The sequence below is a fragment of the Columba livia genome, chromosome 2 (genome assembly GCF_036013475.1).
Source record: "Columba livia isolate bColLiv1 breed racing homer chromosome 2, bColLiv1.pat.W.v2, whole genome shotgun sequence".
NCBI classification, from domain to species: Eukaryota; Metazoa; Chordata; class Aves; order Columbiformes; family Columbidae; genus Columba; species Columba livia.
Genome location: NC_088603.1, coordinates 104,809,711 through 104,822,644, shown reverse-complemented (window position 1 = coordinate 104,822,644; position 12,934 = coordinate 104,809,711).

Sequence of the window (12,934 nt, the reverse complement as noted above, 5' to 3'; positions counted from 1 at the left end):
ATGTGTTCCATGGAAGCTAGAACAAATAATGAGGAGACAGGCTTACAGCAGGTAAGACTTAAACTTTAGGAAAGAATTTAGGAAAAAAACATGTAGCTGTAACATATAGACTCTTTGAGAATATTGGAGTTACAAATATCAGTGAGGAAAGTCTGATACAGTTTATCCAACATTTGAATGGGTTTAGTTCACTTCCTGATGTGCCTTTTGAACTGTTTTCTATGGAGTCATGAAGCGTACAAGTAATTTCCTTCACATCTTAACTGCTAGAAGAAAAATAATTACAGTTAACCTTCTAAGTTGCCTCATCTTAATTTTACTTCTTCATTACTATTGGCCTTTGCTATGAGTCACTATATTGTGTCTACTTCAAATGATATAGTGCTGAAGGTGGAACAATGGTAGTTTCACAGATTTTAATGAGGACTCAAAAAGTATTGTGTTTTGTTTTGGTTTGTTGTTGTTTTGTTTTGTTTTGTGTTGTGTTGTTGTTGTTGTTTGGTTTGGTTTGTTTTGGTGGTGGTGGTGGTAATGGCTTTTTCCCTATTTCTAAGTCTTCCCTGACACTGAATACATAGTCTGTGAAAGAATGCTGGGGTTTAACTGGCAAAATAGTTGAGGAAGTTTGGTTTTGCTAGTTATACCCATACAATTTATCTTTTGCAGCTCCTTTAAAATTCCTCTTCATTTCAAAAGGCAGTGACTCTTAACAGGTATATGAAAGATGACAAAAAGAATCACTCAGAATCTAATCTGAAATTGTATTTTAGCAACAGACTTCATGTTAATTGCCATTCTAGTAGCAGTTTTTACATAATACTTGGAACAAGAAAAACCAACCAGCTGGGCACAACAAAATCTTCCTCAATAGCTTCACTTATATCCCACTGCATTTAGCTTGAAAAATATAACATGTTGGAGAGGCACCATTCAAATGCAGCTTCCCAAATCACAACCGAAATGAATAAGAAAGTTTTACATCACCACCAGAATGCATCACTGCAGTAATCTTTACACTACAGCAATTAATATATTATCTCATTCACACCTGCCATTAATCTCCCAAGTTTCACTGCAGAAATGCAGACATTTGCAAACCATATGGATAACCCCTTCTGAATTAACTCTTGAAATTCACCATAGCATGAAATGGCATATATATCAGTTAACTCATGACTAGAATTTTGTAAACTTTAATCAGTTGCATGTTTTTAACCTAACGTGTCATGTTTTTTTCATGGCAACAGGCAGTCTGTTTTGTTTCATGTACAGAACATCTACACAACTGTATATACAGAGGCAAAAGAGATGTGTTTTTTTTTTTTTATTTCAGCACCTGTAGTAGAAACAATATTTCCAGTTTTCAAGTGTATTTATTTAAGTGCAAATGAGTGCAAGTTTCTTAGTATTCTGGGACTCCTGGTAGGCATATCTTGAAATTCAACTAGTTTGACTTAACGAAAATGTTAGGGATTTCTTGTTTTTTAAAGGTACTGCTATTAAAAATTTATTTGGTGAGTATTAGTCATTTCTATCAATTTCATGAACAATTTTACTCACATTTGAGAATTAACCTTTTGTGTTTGTGATACCAGACTTGATGCGAGTGGAAACACTTTCTGAAAACTGCTATTGTTCTGTGAAACACTGTCACAAAATCTATGGTGAACATGTAAGTCATCGCAATTCGAAGTGAAAGAATTTTCAAATGTGAATATTTAGATAGTAATTACTACAGCAGAAATATAGTAATGAAACCAGTTTCCGAAACAAACAAACAAACAAACAAACAAACAAACAAATTTCTCTTTTTCTTTCTTCTTTGTTTGCTTGTTTTCAGAAGCTTACTTCAAAAAGGAAGAAATAGAAAAACACCACATGAGAACATCAGATATCAACAGCTATGAAAAAAAAAAAACAAATAACTTGTTCAGAATTTCTTTTTTCTGTTCAGTGTAATTTAATTCCTTTTATATGGGAAATTTTATCTAATTTTGTAAGCATCAAACCTTTCCATGTGTTTTCTTCATTTTGAAATCTTTTCTAGCAGAGTGATCCCACAGTTGTAAAATATTTAAGAGGCTTATCTCACATTAACTTTCCAGTTTTGAGATTCAAGAAAACTCCCTATTGTACTGAACTGAAGTGCTTAGTTTCAGGGAGCCAATAGTAACAAATGCAATTCACTACTTCAAATTAGAAAATCCCAGAGAAGGCAAGTTGAATTTCAGGATTATGACTATAGTTTTGTTGAGATCCAAATTAATCTCTTAAGAAACTCTTAAATACTACTTTCCAATAGTTATAAAAGATGTGAGTAACACAGTCACGTTTGATAGTTTTTTTCAAGTTTACAAGTATTCAAGTGTTAAAAAATATTTGAGTTTTGCTGTGTTCACACTCTCACAGTGACTTAACAGTGTATTTGACTTGGCTTATCTACCTCCATTCACTTACGTCTGACTGAGAACTCTGAATTGGTATGCTTTGAGTGGCTGTACAGATAATATATTTAAAAATCTAAGTAGTGACTACAAACAGTTTACTGGACTTTGAAATCAGTGATCTGAAGCTGACATTCTTACATCCAAGCATTTCAATATTTATTCATACCTTTCAAGCTATCACTAATGCAATGTAGTACAATCAAATCAAATTGCCTAGCTTCTAAGATTCAGCTAATGAAGAAATACTAAGGAAGTTGAACTTATTCTCATTGGAAATGAAGAAAACTCTTAATGACATTTGGGTGTCCTAATTAAAGGGCCGCTGTTTCAAAGATGGTGAATAACACTGATCCAAGTAAGGATTTACAGTTGCAGAGAACATAATGATCTAAAAATGAAGTTAAAAAAGCATAAATAATTTTTAGTAAAACATTTCCTTTTCTCAAATATAACACTGTAGACAGTAAACAAATGGAAGATTTTTTTATTTTTTTTTTTTTTACATTTATATTCAAGAAAATATTCAAGAAATAAAACGTTCAAATAAGTAGAGATAATTATGTTTGGTTTTTCACATGACAGCTAATTTCCAAGCAACTAATGAAAAGAATGTTGCTAGGATTAGTTTTGTTCATAAAGTAACATAAGCTTATTTTAGTGCTCCTTTAGGGTTCTGCTGAAGAGAGCAATTCAGGGCAGGTACGCACCAATCAGATTGGTCAGATGACTGTGAAAAGATTCACTGTTCAGAAAGTCATCACAAAATTTATGATCTAGTAAAGAGCTTTGTATAGTAATGGATTTCAGGTACATAAAGTAATAAAATATGTTTAAAATATTATTTTCATTTCTTCCCCCCACCCCCCACCCAGTTCTAAGAAGCAGGTCTTGGGACATCTCTTCATCATGGAAGGCTTAGTATAGAGCAATAAAGAATAAGAAGGATTCTCTCTCTTTGCTAAAGAGGGATTTTCCAGGTTATTTTCTGGACATTCTTATGAAATGTTTAGATTGAGAAGCTAGCTATTTCTTCTTTTAAGAGTTTAATGAGATGGCAAATCCTTCCAGATAGTGCTCTTAACAAGCTTTCAAATTCAGTAATTAATTATCAATATAAATGTCCCTAAGCTGTAGGCATGTGGCTATTCTCAGGTATTTCACAAAGCTGAAAGAAAAAAATATCATCTAGGATGTACAAGTTTAATGTGGTGTTGAAGCAGAGATGATTTCAGCATCACACAAACTGACCTAATAGCTGTTCATTTTCTAGGTAAGAAAGTTCAACATTATTTTAATTCTGAAATAGCTTTTTCAGCAATAAGAATACTGCAGATTACTTCACCTGTGCAACCTTGGCAAGTACTTCAATAGCAAACCTAGTGGATCAATTAAATGTAAGTGCTACACTGAACTTGTCCTTTGAGGGAGCAAAATCCTATTGAAGAGCAATTTCTCCAATACAATGAAAATGGAAAATTGATTTACAGTCTAAATGTGCCGGTTCTTATAAATAGAGTTATAACGAGGGTCTATAGAATGTCAGATAAAAGAACACAGGACTGAGTGGGGGAACAGATAACACTTCAGTAAAAATGAAGCATAATTGTTCAATCAATAGTTTGCTTTAAAGATTTAGGTAAGATTTCATTAGACTTCGATCAAACAAGTATTGCATTGTACAGAGAGCAATGAACTGCAAGTTTATGTTGCGAAAAGACTTGCTCAGAAAAGAGCTAAAGGGATTAAAAGCCACTAAAATGCACTGACACAGATCATGCTAATGAACAGTTTTTAACACAACTAAGTAGTATTCTTTGTCTTCTTTCTCCCTCTCCCTCCCCACCCTACTTTTATGCCAGTAAAGACAGCCACTGAGGCATGCTGGTTGCTGCAAGGAGCTTTTCAATTCCAGGTGTTGTGACATGGCAGGTGTCATTATTTGTGTATGAAGCAGCTCTTGGTAGGAGTAAAAACCATAAAATGAGTAGCATAGCATTCAGTCTCAAAGTGCTTCATGCAAATAGACATTTGTCTAAAGGATCATTCCCCAGGTATGTATACAACCATTTTTTAGCTGGTTTAAGCAGCCTTCCTCCTGCTTTTTAGAGGTTCAGCAATCTAATCAGAGAGCAGCAGCAATACTACCATGTGATTTACAACACATTAAAAATTGCAAATACTCAAACAAATAATGAGAACAGACAAGATTGCTGTCTATAAATACCCTAGGAGTGAGCAGGATAGAAAAATGCCCAGGAGGAGCAAGAACTATTTAAGCTAAAGGGCAATGTTGACAATTGGCAATGAATAAATTTAGACTGGAAATTAGAAAATTTCGAACTATTAGAAGAGTCAGAGTATGGAACAAACTCCCAAAGGACGTAGTGAGGAAATGATATCTACTAGCTTTCAAGACACATCCAAACAAGTTTGTGAAAGGGATTACAAAATAGCAGGAGACTTGGCTAGTTTGCCCAGTTTAACTTCCAGTCGTATGTCATACCTTAATAAGCATGATGAAGAGATGAGCAGCAATTCATAGGGTGATACCAATCTCTGTCTCTTTCAGTTGGCTGGAAATGGTATGTTAACTAGGAAAAATTACTATATACACTGAATAAAATTTGTTGCACATAGTTTGAAAATCTGAAGTGAAGAATAATTTGACCTCATGGGCCTATTTCCCAGGCACACTGATCATGTATTTCAGAAAAAGATAGGTAAATTAACTGAAACTTGTAACTTCTCCTTTGACTAGGTAGTATGATTTAATGAGGCATAGAACCACATAGTCCCTTAAGAGCATCCCTAAAGATAGTACAACATTGCCTAACTTTCTTACCATCCCTGTTTTGCCAAAGTTCTCTAAAAAAATCTGTTGCAAAGCCTGTACTAGAAATCCTGACACCAACTTCAGTCACTGCTGGAATGTCTACAGTCCCAAATGGAGTTTCCATTCCACTTGTAGCTGCCTAGTGCTGTTATTTAATTGCATACCAAGTTTGTCTAGCCTTTTAAGCAAGTATTTGAAAACCTAACTCAACAACTGTATAGTGCTCAGAAGAAGTACTTGTCTAAAAGTCAAGCCTTCCTTTTTAGTTGACTTATGTTTCAAAACAGATGTTAAATAAGACCTACTAATATGAAATTATCTACAATAACATGCACCAAAGCCATAAAGAACAAAAAATAAAATCAGAAGTGCTTACCGTTTCTGATGTTTGACAGAAATGTAGGAAATGCATAATGGCTGATAGTATTAGTCCAGCAACAAATGGCGTTACTTCAAAACCAACTTAAATACAAAAGGTACATCCAATGTGGTAGATTAAAATTTAATGCTAATGAAATTATTATTAAGGGCTTTGCAGAAAAATGCCAATAACTGATCTCAATGTAATTTCACTGACAGGACAACAAAGAGCATTGATATTTTAATTGCTCATTGACATTTCATTTTAAAAGTTTTAAGATATAACAATAAGCTTGCTTAGAAGAACAGTTTATCTGAATCTCTGAGATTGCTCCTTAGTGGCAGTAAAACTTTACTTAATTACCATTTTCCCTGAAATGGACAATGCTTTTATTAATTTTATTAGTGAAATCCATATAGGACTGAAAATTGCTTGGAACCCATTGTGCTACAGGCAGTACAGACATTTAATTCTACTCAAACAGTTTTGGACAAAGGAAAAAAAAAGACATAGATTTCTCACCTTTCCCAGAGTGAAACAGGTGATAATTATCTAAAGAAGACACAAGACTCTGTTTCTGTCAGTCTGAGTTCTTGCAGTCTTTTCTGTATTTGACTTTGTTTCTTGAAGTTTGTATTAAACCCATAAATTCTTATCCTGGGAAGGAGAGAAGGGGAGATCATTCTTAAACTACTGCTTCTAGAATGCACTTCTTTTTGGTCAAACAAGGCAGTTTAATGGTCTCTTAACTCTTAAAAATCTTTAAATGCTGAGAGCTTCTTGTTATGAAGGCAAAGGTGGAGATGGGAAAAGCAAACATTATCCTCGATCTGCAAAATAGGGTATATATGCACAACACTTACAGTCCAGAAGGAACACTTCTCAAAATCCAAGAGTTTCCTTTGCTTGATGAATGAGCTACCAAGTAAGCTATGGAGCTGTGCTTCCCCCTACCCCCACCTTCCCCATGTCCTGTATTCTAATTCTTACGTTTTACCACATCATAATCTTGTATCAGAAGGAAAAAAGAACAGTATTATCTGGAGCAGTGTAGACAGAGTTGTCAAAGATTTCTTCCTGGACAATGAAAAAATCCTGAATTTTGGAAGACCATTAGAACTGAGTCTTTGGTGAATATTGAAGCAGGAAATGATAATATAAAATATTATTATGATAGTTTAAACCCATTTCAAGGGTTTTATGTTTGCTTCTTGACTGTTTTTTGTTAATGTGTTTGTTTTCTGAGATAGCATCTTAGCTCTTATTTTGTGAGAGGTTCAGTCATGCACATTGTTAGACACAATCCCTTATAATGTTTAGTTAGAGGAACACTGAGTTTCTCTGTCACCACAGAACTTAACAGAAGATAAATGTTTCAAAGATTCTGAGAACTTATAACTTGAGATATATTTGAAAAGTCAGGCTAGAAGAAGCTAAATCAAACAAAAATATACTTACCTAGTTTAGGTGGTGGTAAGGTTGTGGGAGAGTATGACAAACTAGGATTTAGACAGTTATTTTTCTTTTATCAACCATAGGTTTAAACCTGACATGTGAAACATCTTTTAGAATAGGATTTAGAGTTCTTAACTTCTTTCTACAGTTTAGCACTTAGGTTAACCTCTTGCCATGTACTTGTTCAGTGCCTAACCTAAGTAACCAGGGTAGAATGCACAGTCAAGCTCACTGTGATTGAAATAATTTCTTAATTGGTAAGGAATACTCCATCGAACCCCAGTAAAGGACCAAGCCTTTATCTCCCACACCCTTGGTGAAAGACTTATTTCAAAATTTCTGAGATGTTTAAATGTTGTTTGTTCTATCTTTACCATTTTATGATATTTTTACTAGTAGATGTCACTGAAAATGCCTATCATGTCATAATAAACTGTCAAGTAACTGGAGAAATCTGTTGATCAGACAAAGTAAACATACAAGTATTGCTTCTGCAGATGAACTTGAATGTCCTTTTAAAATGTCTGAGGCTTTTCTGAGGCTAGCTAAGCACTGAGAAGCAGCTACCAGAAATTTTCCTTTGCTCAACAATTGCAACTTTATCCTTACTTGTATTAAAAGGATGTCTTAGAATTAATTAAATGGTATCACTTTTGAAATTATGCAAGACATTTATTAGTGAATCTGCCAGGTGCTTCTTCCAAACACATGGATGAATTCCCCACCTGTGAGGAATTTTTGAGAACTTGTTAACAAAAATAAAGACGAGTTGTTTTTTCTAATTAGATTATATTGTGGATATGTAAAAAATAAGTGAGAACATTTTAGCAAATGAAGAAAATAATTATTTTTGTTTTGACATTACACATTACTAGAATAGACATCTGTTTGTCTGATTTGCTGTAATGAGCAATTAATGGCTAAAAAATAAACCATCCAATATTAAAAACATAATATAAAGATGAGCAGTATTTGGCTTCCAACTTACATTAGTCATTCTTTAATGTTTTTTCTCCTTCATTTGTCTTTACAAAGATGCACTATATTGCTGCTGAGCTATAATCGGTTTAATATTTTTATTTTTAATAACAGTTTGCGTATTCATTTCTGTTTGTGATGATGATCCCAGCATGTTAGAATAATTTACATCTCACTTTCAGATGAGAAGTGATTTTATTTGCATAGCTAATTTCTCAGCAATTCCCCTTTAATTTCAAGATGAATGTGTTTTTCAAATGTGTCCAATTATGTAAGAAACAAATAAACAACTCCCCCTGGAATCCCTCGGTGACCTTTATAACAGTCTGTTTTCAATTAATTATCTTAAACTCTCACTCTGTGGGAAAACTGTTAAACACTAGCAGGTTGCACAGAGGTTGTGGAGTTCCTGTCCTTGGGCATTTTCAAAACTCGGTTGATCACAGCCCTGGGAAACCCGCTCCAGCTTTGGAGTCAGCCCTTCTTTAAACAAGAGCATCAACAGGATGATCTTGAGACTTCCTACTCAAAGTGAATCTTTCATGAGTTTATGAAAATAACTGTTAATCAGATTACACAGTGGCACTGTTGTATGTTGGATTATAAAGGGAAGGAATTTTCACTTTAGTCAGTCATTAATACAATAATAAATTTTTTAAAATATCGACATTGAGAAGAAGCTTTAATGTATATCCCACACTTGTACATGTGTTTTTGCATATATACATATATGTATGCACATTTACATCTACACATATATGTACACGTGCACATTCTGTAATGTTAAAACATCCCTTTTTATACATCAGACTTTGGTGCTTAATGTACTGAGTTTTTTGAACAATTCTTGATATTCATATTTTATTACTAGTTCCTTCTATTTATATTTCAATGTGATATAATTATTGCAGACTTAATAATAAAAAGTGAAATGTAAAGATTGTCACAATGAGGATTTAAACTGAAGTTAGTCCACAAATTATTAGCTTTGAATAAGAACAATAAATAACCTAGATAAAAAGACTAACGTTATTTCCTTTAGAAAAATTATTAGTGGACTGAATTTTCTTTTTCCTGCTTTTGACTTCTTAGTTATTCTAAATAAGATTATCAGGAAATTTCTGCTTCCAGTAGTGCCATTATAAATTGAAAGTAAATCTATGATATATACTGAATTACAGCTGCCTGAGCATTTATTTCAGAACTGACCCATTTCTACAGTCAATTATAGAGAAAACAATGACGTTTTTGTAAAAAATGTCTTCCTATCGCCATCTGTTACATATTTCAGAGGATGTTTTTAATCCAGAAGGTGATTTTGCTGGAAGTGATGATAAAACAAACTATATTGTTATTACAAGACATATTAATTGCATTACAGCCTTAATACATTAGAATATCATATAATGTCCAGTTCTTCGTTCTTGCTTACACAAAATGCATACTGAGCTCAAGTTCTTTGCAACCAAAATGACCCTGGAAGCCACATCCAGTACATACATGACATACTAGTTTTGAAAGCACAATCTCTTCCTAAGAAATGTCATATGAAATATTTCCTAAAATATTATTTTGAACTGTGAAAATAGGTATTTTTACATGAAGACATGTAATGAGTGTCTCAAATCTCATCTCTTTTAAGACCTCAAAAGATTTTGTTTTAAAAAAACTATATTTCCCATTGTTACCTGGAGTCTGTGGTGGTATTTCAGAGAATTGTTATGTTTATGGATGCAATGATACTTGTCTCTATTGTTATAACAAGTTACTTATGATTCAGCAAGTAATGTTGACTGTAGTCCAGCTGTTGTCCATAGGATAACACTTTCATTCTTTTAATTTTCATTAATTTCTTTCTGTCTCTTTCAGAATATAATATTCAGTAAATCATAGTGATACAGTTAATCTTAGCATAACACACACTTTTTTTCAGTGAGCTGCTTCTGAGGAAGAGATTCATGATTTAAGAAAAAATGCTTTTTGGTTTTTTATAATGTGTTACAAAAGCACTATAAAAGTCTCAGATTTTCTATGGAAATGTTCTCATACCAGGAATTTAAAACCAAACTTATAAAAATGTCAAAATCTTGTAGAACTATATTTAGAAATTTGATCAAAACCACAAAATTTAACTTTTTGTTTCTGTGCATATAGAACACGTTCATAGCTTTCATTTGGAACCATGAACGTTTAAAATGCATGGTGTCACTGTTTTTAAAAATTAATGTTAACATCTTCATGTAACAATTAAAGAAATTGGAACAACTGAAATGTAATCAGAGGTCATTAAAAAAGAACAGGTAACATGGGCCTAAATAGCTGAGAAAGGAGCCACAAGAAGCATCCAAACTGAAGAGACGTGAACCTTTTGAGAACCCTCACAGAAGAGACAAAGAAGTGCCTTACAAAAGCTGTGCTTGCTATTTGGGATAGCTGCAGCCAGAAGTCAGTGTACATGGCTTCCTCTTCTGTCTTTGACCAGCTCTGAGGGTGCTTTTAGACTAGAACTTTCCCTGTTTCAAGCTGAGGATGTTACTGTTCTTCTCAGAAAGGAAACCTGCCCTGCCCTGTCTTGTACCATAGATAATTTCCAGCTCAAGGTCTTTTGAGGAGGGATCTAGTAGAAATGTAGAATATTTTAGGCATTAGAAATAATTATATTCTGTTTGACTTGTGATATCATTTGCTTTAAAAAGTACTAAGACACTCTTAATGTAAAAATAGAAGAGAGAATTCTACCTAAGACTGATAAGGCCCAAAGTCTTTATCAGCAACTCTGCTGGTAGCTTTGGAGTAGAAAGGATTAACTCACCTACTTCATTTCAAGCCAAGTAAGCCTGCAAAAGAGCTCTGCAGAGAATCTGCTCACATGATTGAGGGTCTAGCATCATTTAAGTGCTTGTGTCAGCTGTGTCACATCTGTCGAACACCTGCAGTTTAAGTCCATGCAGGACAGCTAACATCAACTGGATGTTTGTACAGATTACATTACATTTTGCTCTAAGCCTCTGCCTAGCATTTCAGATACATTGATCCTTCATCCTAGAGACATAGTTTTCCTTCTTATTCAAGATAAATTTGAGGTAACACCTTGGCTTCTGTACACACACCACTACAAACAGGGAGGACTCCCTTTCTCTTCACCTCTCTCTCGCACACACATCTTAACCTGCATGAATATGAATGTAAGCTGAAAATTAGGTATAGCATGTAAGACATTTGTCACAGAGGCACCCCAAAAGTCAATTTAGGTAGCCATCAAGCTCCAAACATACTTTATTCTAACCAGAACTGTTTATCAGAAAATCAGCTACAAATGGGGCTTATCCAAAACTATTTAGCACTCTGACAACATTCTAGAACACAGATTTGGATACCAGTTAGGAGTTCAGTTGCTACACAGCCACTTTACACCCCAGGGGTCAGATCCCAAAAGTCTAGAGTGGTGATTTAAAATGCACATCTTCCCACTTACACAAAGTGAGGATTCTCAAAGGTACCCAAATCACTTGCCAAATTGGCAATGTGTTTCAGTCCCTGAGGAATGTTCCTTAGATAGGCAGTCTAACAAGAAGAGTCTTCGACTGGATACCCACTGCTCTGAGGAAGACCAACTCAAAGGGGGTCTCTGGCAGTCACCATTTATACCCTAAGTTGAATCTGAGCTGTGGTCATGATCCAGAAACTTCTCTCAGCTAAGGCATTTAATTGGGCAACGGCCCAATCTGTCAGTCAAGGGGTGTGTACATGACCATAGTGGTCCATCAGCCTAGAAGTTTCTTATGTTTTTGGCAAGGACGGGATGGGAAGAGCATCTATCACAACACTAACCTTTGATAAAGCTTTGGAAGAAATAGAACTGTGTGGTCCAAAGAGTTCTTGAGAATAGTAATGAAGAAAAATATGTCACAAACCTAAGGTCTGCTCCATGGAATTTCTTGTTTCTATCTCTAAACAAGTCATAGGTCTTCTCACTGAGACATTTTAACCGCATCTTTCTAATTTTTTACTATGTTCTTTCTGGCTCTTGTAATAAATAATAAATCCCATTGCTCCTATCCCTGAAGGCTTCTTTCTTTCACCAAGACTCTCTATAGTGACCTTGCTCTATTTCTGGTTCTTCTACAAACCTCGAAAAAAAAGAAAGAGAAAAAAAATCTATGAGGACAAAAAGAAGATATGAAATTGGATCAAATATGTGTATTATTTGCCTGTTACTACTTGCCTTTCAGTGTCTTAATCACACAAGCATTGCTACTTTCAAGGGCACACTTCTTCAGTTTTCAAGTGAAAATATAAGCTGTTTATGAGGGATTTTGTAGGAAGGGTATTCCAAATATGCTCTAAAAAGTTCCCCTCACTTCTTTCCTAGGTCACCTCATTTCCACCTGCATAGACTTCAGCATAAAGTTAAATATTACAGTTAGTGGAGATATTTTCTCTATGCATGCTAGAGAAATAATTTTTCCACATGACCCAAAGCAAATATCCAAGACATATGCATATAATTAAAGTGTTTTTAATCAGTTTTGATTTAATTTAATCAAACATTCATTTGTTCTTTTTCATTTCTTATAATTATGTAATTTGTTGTTGTTTAAATAGGAAAATCAAGACACTTAATGAGCACTTCAAGTGGAAGGCATTATGTAACTCTGTAGGCAGTCATGTAATACACAGTAAATTAAGTAGGGTTAACTTTCTGTATTCCTAGGCATTTCTGTTTTCCTCTGAAAACACTCTTCAACACATTATAATAAGAGCAAGATTATTATTAAGTTAGAATGCACTACATGAGAAGAGCAAGAATAGTGCTAAGGATTCAAGCTTATAGAGTATCAAGTAATTCCTTAGGTACAA